General features: G+C 36.5%; 1 pseudogene; it reads right to left on the bottom strand.

The window, feature by feature from the left end:
- The window catches only part of LOC110222604 (zinc finger protein 280D-like), a 51,371-nt pseudogene extending 41,351 nt beyond the window's left edge, over positions 1 to 10,020 (bottom strand).
- Positions 10,021 to 12,764: the final 2,744 nt, after the last annotated feature.

Here is a 12,764-nt window from a genome sequence, read left to right as displayed (position 1 = left end):
AGGAAATTAATCATAATCCAGCAAAGGAAATAGAAGGAATAGTCATAGAGCTAGAAGGAGTAACAGTGAATGGGTAGTAATGCCAAGAGTTGCAGAGAGAACTTACAAGGATGGGGACTGTAAAGATCATTAAATGTGATAGTTGAAATTTGGAGAGAAGTCTGAAGGTGTCAGAAGTGATATCATAATGGTTGGAGAAGCAAGAGGGTTGTAAGGAAGAAAAGCAAAATACATATGTCCCTAGAAAGTTGGCAGTGAAAGGTAGGAGAGATAAAGAATGATAGCTTAAGGAAGGTGAGGTGAAGGATTTTTTTTTTTCATATGGTGGAAAACTGGGAAGGTTTGCCTGAACAGATGATACGATTAGAGATAGGGCTAGAATCATTTAATCAGAAACCAATCAGTCCAAACTCCTCATTACTGAAGAAGACCCTGAAACTAAGGGAGGTTAAATGACTTTCTTAAGGTGTCATTGGTGGTAAAAGTTAGAATTGGAATTTGAATCCAGGTCTTTCTACTTGACTCAGTTCCTCCACCTCCCGCACTATTTTACCATGAAAATAGAGACTAAGGTTGTGGTGGGGGAGGAGAGAGGAAGGCTGATCAATGTGACAAGCTCCTAGATGACATGGAAGATAGGATAGAGCATTATTGTAAGGATTAGCCTTCTTTCTTTTACACTCGAGTAAAACAATAAAGGACAAGTGAAGCTAGAGGATTTTTGACAGAGAATAGGGGTGATGAAGAGATTTGTGATAAATGTCCTCAATTTTCTAAGTAAAATAGGCATGTTCATCCTACATGCTGAAAGAGAGGCGATTGGTATCACACTGGAGTCTTAAAAAAAGGAGAAAATGTTTGAAAAACCAGCTGTTGGCAATATGATGATCAATAAGGGAAGAATAAAAATATTGCAGGGAGAGCCCAGTTGAGAATAGTACAACTTCCTCCAGCAACATTTAACAGTAACAGGGATAAAGAAGTCATATGGTAGGGATGATGAGGGTTAAAGATTGGTGGGGCATGAATGGCAATATGACAACAAGATAAATAATTCCAGGGTAGCTGAAAGTGTCTAGTTGAACTGGTTAAATTTAGGGATGATCTATGAGTTTTGAGGACACTATCAACTCTGAGATCCTATGATTTTAGACAAAATGAATAGAGACATTTGCTCTATTTCTTAAAATTTATTAACTCCTCTATGAGCTTTCAGTGAATACTCTTGAAAATTTGATTAAAGCGAATTGATGCCTTTTTCTTATTCTTCATCCTCCTGGAATCTTCGGGAAAAACAAAGAAACAACAAAATAAAATGAAACAAAAAAATGATTACCCTTAAAACCAAGAGTACATAATATCATGTCATTTTTGAACACCGGCCTGTGCCTCAATTCTTTTTTTATTCTCTACTTCCTTGGCCACTTTTTATCAACTATACAGAATGGAAGGGAGCTGACACAGAAATTTCATTTGTTATCTACATAATTTGTATTCATGCTTTAAAGTGAACATTATATCTACAATACCCTAATGATAGACCAGTAATTTGTTAGAGTTTATCTTGGTGCATGGATTTTTCCATTGGGGAATTATTCTATAAACACAAATCCTTTACAGTGGTTGAAATATCTCACCAGCTACCTAGCATATCTCTCCTGGATAGTATCAAGTTTATTTCTAATCAAGATACCAATCCCCCAGGGCTATTTGTATTCTCATCCTATCTTAGAAAGGACTCACTACCCTTTGGATCTGCATTTATTGTTTCAATTACTTTGGTAATATTTCATAGGCAGAAACTAATTTGACAGAATTAATTTAACATTTGCCCTCATTGCAGTACTGTTTCTGGTGGTATAAAATGATTTCGCCTAAAAATTGCTTTGATCTGTTAACTTTGATGGTGGAATCACTTAGAGAAGAGTCAATGTCACTGAATCCCTTTTTAAACACTTCTTTGAGGTCATTACTTTGTTTATACATTTAGTTCAAGAACCCTCATGCAAAATTCATCCGAGAACAATAGCGAAGCTGGTAACTGAGCAAAACGATATTTACTCTCATATTTAGATTCGCTTCTTTGCTTTCACCATGCAAACTTTTGAAACTCGTTCACCAGGTCTTAAGAAAATATTGCATAGAAAATATAATGAAAACAAGCAAATGACTAGTAGTGAGGAATCACGAACTTTTTGGACCCAGTAGGAGCCTTCATACTTCTGCAGGTTGAGAGATATAGTATGTATAAATAGACACAATTTAAGCCCCTTTTTAGGAAATAGCAGGTATTAGTTTGTATTTAAGACTGAATGGAGACCATTAAAAGATAAGTTAATATTCCCGGCTTTTCCCCTTTAAAAATAGAAAATGTTGATAACATTTGGAGCTGCATCTGCCTTGCCTGCACATTAAATATACTTGTAGTTTATTCCTCTTTTAGTGGCCCATTTTGACAGCTTGAAAATGGTTACCAGTTGCAAGTAGTTTCATTAGGAAGTGCCTGGAGGCCATAGACTGATAGTAATAAATAAGAGAAGCTATGTAATTCTGACCTTATCAGGCTACTGTGGACAAATACATTTCCAGGCAGGGTACTTGAGTCTTTTAATCTGATGCTGTTCTTCTCTGTTCATATTTGGGAAGTCCATTGGGAAGAGGAGGAAAAAAAATAAAACTGTCTTTCAAATAGCTCATGTCAGACTACATGCAAAGTGGAAGTTTGTTTGTGCTAAATAACCTGTAACTACTTTGGAAGATTAGACAAATAACATGCTGTGGGATAGCTCCTCGGAATTGATTTTTCCACCCAAAGTTCCCATGTGTGGACAAAGTGACAGAAAGCTCTTCCACAGTCTGCTTTGGAAGGTGTTGTGGAAACAGTGATATGAACAGCAACATTGCTAATAACCCATCAAAATCGGGTGGGAGGCGGGGGAGTGAACTTGGAAGAAATTAAAGTTTACTTCTAGTGTTGGGCAGGCTACAGAGGGTCTCTCAGCCATAACCCCTGTCAAGGCAGACATTGGACTCTGGTGGGCCTTGAATTTTTAATAAGAAAAGGGCAGGGAGCTGCCATGAGCTTGAAGCCTTTTTCCCTTTCCTGTGTCGTGAAAATGGTGGTATTTGGTTTTGAGGAGTTTGAGGGAGACTGGGTAGTCAAAGAGCTCTGGTCTTGGAGTGAGGACTAAATGAGTTTGAATCTTTCCTCAGACATTTATTAGCTGTGTGACCATGGACAAGTCACACATCTTTTCAGCCTCAGTTTCCTCATTTGCACTTATTTCAGGCACTGTCTATAAAATCCCCGTATCACCTCTATATCATTGTGAGACCCAAGAGTAGGACTTTAGTTAAGGTTTTATGTGTAAAGAAACAAAGGTGTATATATGTATATACTGTGTGGTTGTGTAAAATATGTAATAACAGGGAAAGTACCTGTAGTTTCAATAGTATAGGGAAATCTGGATATGAGTAAATTTCCTCTTTTAATGCAGGCCAACACTTTCTATGTAATTTATAGTTTTAAAGAGTTGCCTAGAGAAGAAGAGTTAAACTGGAGGCCCATAAAACTCCCCATTGGGTGAAACAGATTAAAATGTAATTGGAAAAATTTGAATAGAATAAATGAAAATACAATAAAACATAGATGATGCTAATTTGAGATTTTCTCAGGCAGTATGTTGCCAGTAGCAGTCTGTTTCCATTTGAGCTTGCTACCACTGAGAGCACTAAGAGTTTAAATGATGCCCTGGAGTCACACAACCAGTATGTGTCAGAAAGTGGGACCTAAATCCAGGTCTTACTGCCTCCAGTTCTAGCTTTCTGATTACAATTCCCCATTGCCTCTATCTATAAATCTATTCATCTGTTTAATTCGTACCACTTCAAGTAGTCTCAGCATTTGGAAAAAAAGGATTAGCAGCTAGGGGCTTTGCATTCAAGTCTCAGCCCTTCTAACAATTAGCTGCATATCTTTTCATTTATTTGGTATTATTTTCTTCAACTTTAAAATGGGGGTTTGGATTAAATGATATCTAAGAACCCTTCTGGCTCTAATAATCCATGACTTCATTTGAATATCTTAGTATGGCTTCTTCTGTATGCCTTAAATTTGCTACCAAATGGTGGCATGGTGCCTGGCACACAGTAGGGGCTTAATGAATGCTTCCTACCAATACCAATAGTGCCTGAACATTCATGTTTTCAACATTCAACATTCACGTTTGATTTTGCTATTCAGTATAAATAATGGCAGTCAGGGATGTGATGCCATTTAATAATACGATAATAGCTGACATATGATACTTTAAAGTTTGTAAAATGCTGTATAGATACAGTCTCTCTGATTTTCTTAGGATCACACAACTCGTAAATATCTGAGGCTAGATTTGAGCTTGGGTCTTCCTGACTCAGGTAGTACCCAATCCACTGTGCCTCATAGTTGCCATTCCACTCAGGAGAAAAGTTTATTGCTTCCTGTAACACTTATGGAATTGCTGTGGTCATGGATGCCTAATACAAAGTAAAGAAAGTTAATGGGCCTGCAGTTTCTTTGGTATCTGGTGCTTCCAGATGAGGAAACTCTCTCTTTTAGTGCAGATCATCCTCTTCTCTGAATCTTACAGTCTTAGAGATTTACACAGGGTAGAAGGTGGTAGTGAAGAGATTAAGTGATTTGCCTAAATCATATCACCAGGATTTGCCAGAAAGGCTTGAACCAAGGTCTTCTCAGCTCCACAGAGAGCTCCTTCACTACATAGTACTGCTTCTCTACAGGAGCTGAATTGACATTCACAGCACTGAGGCACTTCACTAGCAACCTCATTATTAGGTCTTTGGAGATGCTTGAAGATCTTCCTTCCCTTTGTGTGATCTGGTTTTTAAAATCAGCTTGCCAACATCAATCAAAGGGGGAAAAAACGAGTCCCAGGGTAGGGCATGAGAGTCAGTCTATCGCATCATAAATCATGCAGCACTTTTCAATCTAGTAAAACTTCACATTACCACACAGAAAAAAAAATTCTCTTCCAATATTTGTTTATATATCACATGCTAACACAAACACTACACACACACACATATACAGACACATTACCTAGATTAATTGATTCAGTTGACTTGAGGTAAACAGAATGCTTTTATCCTACATTGTAGAGCTTTACTTTTACTGTAAAAATTTTAATACAAATAACACCTCACCATAAAGCTCAGTTAATAGTGTGTGGGACATGTGAAAGTTTCTCATATGAAATGGAAGCTATGCCGCCAAAATTTAGTTAAGGCTTTAGCATTAGGAGGGCCTAAGTTTTGTTTTCCTGTAAATCATATAATAGGGTCCTACGCCAGCTGCCCACCCTCTCCCTTGTTTTGTAACCATCACCCCAGCCTTATCCTTACCAAATAAGGTAATCTTCTAGCTTCCAAGCTTGGTTTGGGTAAAATGTATCTCTGGGTTCTAAATATAGATTGTAAAGTCTCTTGCCTCAAACAATGAGGATAAAGAGATTGAGGTAAACAAGTGGGGAGGGGAGTTTCTTGAAGTGGTTTGTGTAAGGGTATATAACTGGCTGCTTGTTGTTGTATGTTGCCTCCCTACTTGAATCCGCCTTGGGTAGGTGATGCCCAATTCTTGAGTGAGACTTGCTAGAATAAAACTTCTGTTTCTACTGAGAGAAACCTCTGAATTTTTATTTGAGTAAGTAGTCTCAATCCCACTCAATAATACACACACACACACACACACACACACACACACGCACACATATACATAAGCAAGGGCTCTGATGGAAGTAAACATTATTTTCCTTGGTTCAGCATGATCAGAATTAGCGGTAAATTATTTGTGTGGCCTGTTAAGAGTTTTTACATTCTGATTGGATTGGGAAATTTTAAAACCAACTTCCTAGGTCTAGGCTACCCTCTCTGTTGCTTATATAAAAATAAGTATATGCTTGTCAAGGGTATCAGTGTAATTGTCACATTTTGTAGAGAAGGAAATTGAGGCCTAGGGAGATTGTGACTTGTCTACTTGTTCCACACTGGTGGGAGAGTTATAGCCAGGAATTCCTGAGCCAAGGTCCTCAGATTGCATATCAAGGAGTCTTTCCACTATAACACAGTATCCAACTAATCTTAAAATATTTAATTTTTCAAACACTTATTCTACAAGATTATACAGTTATCCAAGTTATCTATGATAACCAGAAAAAAAGTGGCATTACATATTTATTTTTATTCTGGATTGAATACTAGCTTTTTCAAGAATAAATGTGTCATGGTGGAGTCACCTTTAGAGATATTTCAGAGAGTGAAAATCTCCCTCTCATCTCTTGCATCGCATGATTTTGAACCCGTTTATACTTTATATACTAGAGAATAATAAATAATACAATACCATGTAATGTTGAATAGAATACTGAAAGTTTAAGTGAGTTTCCCAGGGTCACACAGTTTGTTAGTATGTGTTAAAAGAAAGCCTTGGACCCAAGGTCTTTTGACTCTGTGGTAGTTTTTTATGCATTATGGCCCTGTGTCACACTGTCTAACAAACAATCATTTAAGTAATCCATTTGTATTAAGATAATTGTAATAAAGCATTCTGAACTTATTAGTATACCTCCAAAAACTGTGCACTTTAAAATCACGTTAACCAGACCCTCACACATGCGTGAAAAGAAGACTAAGGACCAAAATAAGTTGATTTCTGTTGGAAAAAAAAATCAGGCCTGACTAGTATAATTTTTTGAGCTAAGTAATAGGTTTAGGGGGGCAAAATTGTTAGACATAATCTACCTACTGAATGTTTAAGTACTAGAGAGTAAACATAAATGAACAAGATTGTCAAATTTTCAAAATATTTGGAAAATTCGTATACTTTTGTTTTATATAGTTTCTCTACTGCCTAGGTGTCTAATACAGCTATGGGCTCAGTGGCCCCAAACCAAGTTAAAGTGTAATTGGGAAAATATTTAACAAAATACATAAAAAATACAGTAGAAAATAATTAATGCTAATATTTGTTTTCCTAAGTCAATATGCAGCCTGCAGTGTTCTTTATGTACCAGTCAGAGGCACCTTCTGTATTTGAATTTGACAATACTGCTAAAATATATATGGTAAAAGAACATAATCTGAATTTAGAACTAAAACTAAAACAGAGTGGTGTTAGAGAGATGGGCATGAGGCTGACACTTATTCAACTTCTGTTTTAGGGTGAAGTCATTGAATGGCTAACCGGAAAAAAAAAAAAAAGGTTTATGAGATGCAACAAGAATACAGAGACACTTAGCTATAGAAGAGTCCCTTCCCCCAACTCTTTTACTATATGGAAACCTGTCTAGTCAGCAAGGGAGGGTGTAGTAGCTCATTTGGTCTTTAGACATCCTCTAAATCTAAGCATTCTTGGATTCCACATAGATGGGACTGTTTAATGTTCTTAGGAGGCCAAGAACTACATATTGGAAAGAAGGTATCGGGGTATTAAAGATCATTCTAAATCGTGGTAATCATAACTAATCGTGCTTGTAAGAATCCTTTATTAATTTTTCAGTGTGAGCATTTACAACTCAGAAATCAGCAGTTGCTAAAATCAGAGCTTGATTTAATGCTATGTTGATTGTTTAGACTTAATAAAAGGTTAATGATAACATATTAAACTTTTAAAATGTGCGTACATATTTTTTTTCCTGGAAATCACAATTTTTAAATATTTACGAGCACACCCTTGAATGGCTCTATAAACATTACTTGAACTCATCAGGAGGGCAGGAGAGGCTTCAGGAAATGAAGTCTTCAGTAGTCTGGAGACCTGGTGACTACAGCCTCATCATTGTCACCAGCAGAATCCTGGTCACCATCAGCAGTGACAGTTTATATAACGTTTTAAGATTTGCAAAACACTTTTATGTGCATTATCTCATTTGAGCCTAACAATACCCCTAGGCAAGGTCTAATCAGTTCCACAGAAAGCTTAGTCACCTTGTAGGGTAAACATCCCTGAGAGAGAGGGGAACCCTGGTAGAAATCTGTGCTATCACAAATAAGTAGAGTAGTCTCATTAATATAAACATTACCGTTTTCAAAAATTCTATTGATACAAAGTAGTAGGCTTGTAAGCCTATCTGGTATTGATTGGTCACTGTTCAGAGTAAAGAATGAGAGAGTCATTGGATGTTAAATTATTTTTTCAAAAAGCTTAATTGAATAAACTAATATAGTTGAATACGTTATAAAAATATGTGTTCATCTGCAAAGTAGAAATGATTTGACATTTAGTAAAACACAGAATAGGTAATTATACTGTTAAACAAGCCAGGTTTATTATAGGTTTCTAAACTTTAGAAACAGAAGGTTTTATATTGGTTCTATGTCTATGATTTTCTTAGTCTGCTTTGTGATAATAATTTCATAGTATGGGAATTGTTACATCTTGGGCAGAGACACAATTTCCAAAGTACTAGTAAGAGAGCTTTCTGAAAGACTTGTTCTTATATTAACCCATCTTAACCTCTTCTTTCGAGTAGTTTCTTGGGAGACAGTTGTACCTAGTCTGGTATGAACTAGATGCTAGCTTAAGTTCTCAGGCTCCCCATCTGAGACAAATCAATGTTTTTTCAGTTAGGTCTGCTAAATCAGTGAAGTGTAAGAATACTAGCATATCAAAATTTTAGCAAGGCAGTTAACACGATATTTCAAGCTATCTTTATGGACAAGGTAGGGAATTGAAGACTGAATGGTATTACTAGATGAAAGATTTCAGAAATGGTTGGATAACATATCAAACATATGAACTGATGGAAGGACGGCTCTATTTTTGTCCCTCAGTGGTTAGTCTTTGACTATGTCCTGGCCAATCTGTTGAGATTTTGGTTTTTTTGACACTGAAATGTTATTTCATTTAAAGAATATAGGCATAATTAAGTGTATATATGTGTCTGCATATAATGTATATAAATTATATATAATGTGTATACATACATACATATACATACACACAGTTTTTACAAATACGTTATATTACACATTACAGATACAAATATATTACACATATAAAATATCTACAAAATTTATAGACATAATTTAGATATTTAAACGCACAGTAAACAATATTGGTATTTTCAGAAGGGAGCCATAGTACAGTAACAATGGAAACTAACGAGCATGAGAACTTACAATGGCTGTCTTGTGACTGGTATCAAATTTTAACTCAGTTGTTTAGTTTTTTTTCTTTTATGTCTGACACTTTGTGACCCCATTTAGGGTCTTCTTGGCAAAGATATTGGCATGGTTTACCATTTCCTTCTGTAGCTCATTTTACGGATGAGGAAACTGAGGCAAACAGGGTATAATGACTCACCCAGGGTGAAAAAGTCTGAGGCTGCATGTGAATTAAGTAAGATGAGCCTTTCTGATTTTAAGTGCAGTGTTTTCAAATGCCTTCAAGATAACTGTTTTCTGCTTGTCGTCTTTGCAACCTGACTTGTCTGTTGTCTACTGCCATGGCTTCTCTCCTAAATGGTCCGTCCAGATCAACGTCCCCCAGGTGCTGCTCTGAAACTTTGTTCTCAGTTATGAATTACTGGTTCTTAACTTACATTCCAGATTTGTTCTGTCTACTCTTTCTCTGTCCTCCTGACTCATTCCTAGTTAGAATGGAACACCTTCCTGTTCTCTTTTCTCCCAGGCAACTCACCCTATCCATATTTATATATTTTTCCAACTTAATAGCTGATTAATTGATTTCACTATTTCTTCAGTTGGTTTTATAATTCTGTATATGTCTTCCTTTTTACAAAACAGTATTTTGAAAAAAAAATGCAGTTGAGGAAGGCAGCCCTTTAAGGGATCTTTCTACCTGTCCCTCTGATACTCTGATAATTGTTGATTGAAGATCTTATCCATATGTGCATTTCCTCCCATGGTAGAGGTCACAAAACTTTCTTGCCAGCCGATCCTCTGTCCTTCTAGTCCATATTTTACATCCTCGCCTGAATATGCTTCAGCAGAAGGGGACGACATTGCTTACTTTTTTTTTTTCATATTGCATGTTTACAGATGAATGCTGCCTGTTGTACATCAGTCATCCATTGTTCTTGTAACATATCTCAGCCTATTTCTTTTTTTTTTCCTGTCATCTTTTTGTTTTTGGTGACAGCTATTACACCATTCTTGCCATGTAATTTCTAGCTTGTAATAGAGTATATACTGTTCATGTTCACCATTCACTTTGGGTGAACCTCCTCTTTAATACTGTGGAGATTCATTTTCCAAGACTCAGTCACTGAATGAGCATTGATATTCTAAAGATAAATCTTTACTTCAGGAAGAAACTCAATGTTATTGAAGGCAGCTGCCCAATTTCCCAAAGAGAATATTCATTTACTTTCCTCCTGCCCATTTTTAATGTTTGTCCAAAATAGGCATACTAAGGTAATAAGTTCTCCGGGCTGTTCATACAGTTGCATAGTTCAGTCTGGATAATAGATGTTCTTTGTCTTCTTGTTTTCCCCTGTGTTCGATAACAGCAATGGCGATAACAATAATAGAAGATAGTATTTATATAAAGGAGAGGAAGGAATATGCATTTATATCACACCTCCCACAAAAATGACTTAGAAATATCATCTTATTTGATCCTTGCAACAGGTGAGGAAAGTAGGTGTTATTATCATCCCCATTTTACAGTTAAGGAAATATGGGCTAATAAAGATCAAGTGACTTGCCCAAGGTCACACAGCTAGTAAATGTCTGAGGCTAGATTTGAACTTAGGCCCAACATCCTTTTCTCTGTACTACTTAGCTGCCAGTGCCACTGAAACATTTTGAGTGATTACATGTCTAATTTAGAAGGTTTAGCAGTATTCTTGGGATTAATGCAGTAAGCAATAATGTCATATGCAAACGAGCATTTAGAGGACTTCACCAACTCTAGGAAATCCCTCTTCCATTTAAACTTTGAGGTGGATATTGACCGTAATTATGGTAATCACTTTTGGCAAGCATATCTCATCTGTTTTGATATAAAACATTTGATATTCGATAAATAAATCCCATTCGATATAAATGACCAGAGGGTTATCAAACAATTATCTTTATTCTAATATCTTCTTAGAAATCTTTCATTATTCTGATACACAGATTAGAATCACCATATTGGAGTGGAGTCACCAAGCTATTGTTTTGTATTCACATTACTTTTTTTTATTGATATAATGAATATAGTACAATATTTTTATGCAATACAGGTTTCTGTATACTTTGTGATTGTAAAAAGGTGGTCTACTGTGGAAGCCTGCCTTTCATCAAGGATGTTTTTAAATGGATACATTATTCTCATAATAATTTTATATAAATAAGGAAAGTAGGCTCATGATTCAGAAATTATTTCATCCTGTGCCATTTGCATCTTCCCTTCTTTCAGATTCTTTGAGAAATCCTTCAACACCCTTAGGATTGTGTTGCTTTTAACACTTTTCTGCTTTGTGTTCTTGATCTGGTTGACTGGCCTTTCCAATCTCTATTTAGTGGCATTTCTGCTTTCTCAGAACAGAGCATTCAGGACCCTCCTCTCCATCTTGTCCACAAGTGTTATTTAAATAAAAACCTTTATTATACCTTTGTTACACAAACAATTCAATTTTTATATCCTTGCAAAAGAGAGGCAATGTCAAAAAGAATAGGAAGTCACTGATTGTGAGGAAGAGAAAAGTACCCCTAAGGACCGTGACTTGTGCAGAACAAATGGCTTAAGGAAACTCTCATATGTATAGATGCGTAGGCAGAATTTTCAATGAATGCAGAATAATGTGGCATGCTCTCCTCAAAAAAAAGAGGAAAAACAATTTCATTCATTCATTCATTTGCGCAGCAGAAGTAGGCCAATTTACCTGGACTACGGAGTGCATGAAGGGGTGTGGGCTAGTGCCAGATTGTGAAGGGTCTTAAATGTAAAATTGAGTTTCTGAGTTTATTCAAGGGCCAGTATAGATTTTTGAATAGGGCATTGTCAGTGGAATAATGTGCACAAATATTAGCTTTCTGTAAGGAGGCAGAACATTAACTAGGTGTAAAAGGATGCTAAGGCTATCATTAAGTATAGAAGGCAGCATACTAGTTGGAAGGAACATCTGCCCTTCAAGAGGGCAGAAATAGGGAGATAGTCAGGAAGACTTGTACTTGTTTGGTTGGGTCTGACTTTTTGTTACCCCGTTTGGGGTTTTCTTGGCAAAGACACTGGATTGGATTGCCATTTCCTTCTCCAGTTCATTTTACAGATGAGGAAATTGAGATAAACAGAGTTAAATGACTTGCCCAGGGTCACACAACTAGTAAGTGACTGAGGTTGGATTTGAACTAAGTTATTCATGACTCCAGTCCTTGCACTCTATCCATTATACCACCTAGCTGTCCTAGAACAGTATGAAATTAGCCTTTCTGAGATTGAAGGTTTATGTTATGAAATATTACGGTTTTTTTAAGTAGGCAGAACCTAGATTAGTGAAGGCTTTGATGAAGACGGAAACCATGTATTTGTCTTACAGTATTGCGTCTGACAATGAGAGGTTACTTCCCTTACCTCATGTAGCCAGTATGATTGAGTGGCAGGTCCTGAATTCATGTCTTCTTAATTATCTATGTGGCCCAGTGGATGGCATGTTGTCATTTTAGTCAGAGAGTCTTCCCTTCAGACACTTATTAGTAGTGGGACCTTCTTAAAAGTCACTTAACCTCTCTCATCTTCAGTTTTCTCATCTGTACAGTGG

Source organism: Phascolarctos cinereus, unplaced genomic scaffold, assembly GCF_003287225.1.
Source record: "Phascolarctos cinereus isolate Bilbo 61053 unplaced genomic scaffold, phaCin_HiC Scaffold_9;HRSCAF=440, whole genome shotgun sequence".
Taxonomy (NCBI): domain Eukaryota; kingdom Metazoa; phylum Chordata; class Mammalia; order Diprotodontia; family Phascolarctidae; genus Phascolarctos; species Phascolarctos cinereus.
This window is presented reverse-complemented; position numbering and strand designations above follow the sequence as displayed.